Below are 2,374 nucleotides of genomic sequence, written 5' to 3' on the forward strand. Positions count from 1 at the left end.
CCTGTATGCAATTTGTACACTCTGCTCCTTTGGACCTGCTTGGCCCAAGGGTTATTCTCATAATCACCTCAGACCACATTCTACCACTTTCCAATGTGTGTATCTAGTAAGAGCCTCTNAAAAAAAATATGATCATTTGTTCCTAATTTTGTACTCACTATTTTTATTTTTATTTAATGAGCACCCCCTAAATTGTGTAAATTTCACACCTTTGGTTCCTGCCTAGAACTTTGTCTTCTCATCTGCAATGGGGAATGTAGGGTCCGGCTGGGGATTTATGGTAACTCAGTGTCCTTATTGCAGAGTCATCCTTTTTATATTACTGCCTGTGAATATCAAGCCCACTGGCTGGACAAGTAATTTCAGTCAAACCAGGGAGCAGGGAAAAAGAATCAATATGACACTCTTCTAAATGCTGGTACATCAGCTCTGCTAATACGTCCCATTTGTTTATATTCTGATTAGGTAGCCAATCTTTGATTGAGAACCCCCAGGAGTTCAGAAGGTTTTGAAAGAAATTTGCAATGCATCATATAAAGAAATTCACAGTGAGGTTATATTCGTGCGTGTTTATTTTTCTTTTTTATTTGTTACACTTGAACTTGGAAGTTGAAGTGATTGTAAGAACTCCATATTGAATTGAAAAAGTGTTCTTTAAAGGACACCATGTAATAAGGGAATAAACTAATTTTCCCAGAGTACATTAATATTTTCACTACTGTCCCTCAATTTAATTTTTTTGTTTCCGTTTTTAGATGGCTGTAGAAATAAACTACTTAAAACAAACAAAAAACAAAAACAAAAACAAAAAAAGAGAAAAGTTAGCTATGGAACAATTAGATGAGCATTTTACATTTTCCCTACTTTTATAGAGTTCCTAGTAGATATGTTTTCCCAAAAGTATTCAACAATTGAGTCTGGTTCTCAAAGGCAGAGTAGGCTAAATATGGATGAATGTGAAAATTCCCTGCGTATTTTCTATGGACTTAATTGATTGAGCTCGTTTTGAGGNGAAATTAGATCCTCAAGTATCAGATTAGTTACTAAGCCATACGATGGAAAGTGCCAATGAACTGTATTTTTGGATTATTTCACATTTTCAAGTTTACATAAAAAAATAAAATGACTCCTAAAACACTCGATGATATTATTTCACATCCACTAATAGAAACAACGTCCACATCTGTTTCAAAGAACAGAAACACACTGCCGTGTTTATTTGTTCAACATAATGTGGCCGTGTTTCAAAGCAGAAATTTTATTTGGAACTCTCTTTACATGTTTGTTTTCTACCTTATTGCAGAACTTCCTTTCTACATATCCATTATTTAAAACACGCTGGTCTACCCAGAAAATAATTTAGTATTATCTTGAGACTTATTTTTTTCTTCAGAATAGAATTACCAGAGGTGATGCCCTATCTCACCTTTTATCATTACTCACGGCTGAGGAAATAAATTGTACTATGCTGCTAGTTTCTGGTGAACACTAGCATTTTATTTCAGAAACGTGTCTAAATTTTTACCTCTGAAAGAGACTTATAAGGCCGGCCAAGTGGCTCAGTTGGTTAAGAGCTTGCTTAAGAGTGCAAGCTCTGAGAAACAGGGTCCCTGGTTCGATTCCCAGCCCGAGCTGAGCTGCCGATGAGCTGCCAACAGGTGGCAGGATGGCTCAGCTAAAAAAAATAAATAAATAAAAATAAATAAAATAAATAAGTAAATAAAAAGACTTATAGTACCCTTTTAATGATATGATCCTGAGCATTTACTGAGATATTCTAACTTAATGCCCAGCACGCAGTAGGAACAAACTGCATGTTAGCCTCTCCTGCATCATATTTTATACTTGTCCCAATATGTAACTTTTCAAGCATGAGCATCCTGTCTCCAAGAATGCCATTTTTAAGAGTGCTGCTTTTTAAATTTCAGAAAACATATATAATACATTGAGAGACACTTTTCTGATAATCTTGACGCTCTTTAAACATAAAGCTTTTCATTTTTAAAATCATTTTATTTCCAACATGTTTAGTATGGGGCAGTAGTTCTACCTTGGCAGGTTGTTGCTAAGAACAGAGAGGGAGACTGAGTGTCGAGGAGCAAACTGTGAGATTGGGTTGGGAGTAGGACAGGAGAATTCTGGAGTTGGGAAGGATTGTGTTTAAAGGAAGATCTAGGTCTGAGAAAAGGGGAGCATTTGATTTAGTTGAAAATTTGCTTGAACTAGAAGGGATGCAATGCCTTCTTTGTTTGCTCATAAAGGGTCGATTATGGAAAAACAATGTGGGTCATGGCTTCAATTATATTTCTTTTTACTTAAATCAATGTACTGCTTAATCATGTTTAAATGGACATGATTTCAGGTGCCGGGAGCC

Source organism: Hipposideros armiger, unplaced genomic scaffold, assembly GCF_001890085.2.
Source record: "Hipposideros armiger isolate ML-2016 unplaced genomic scaffold, ASM189008v1 scaffold_850, whole genome shotgun sequence".
Classification (NCBI taxonomy): Eukaryota; Metazoa; Chordata; class Mammalia; order Chiroptera; family Hipposideridae; genus Hipposideros; species Hipposideros armiger.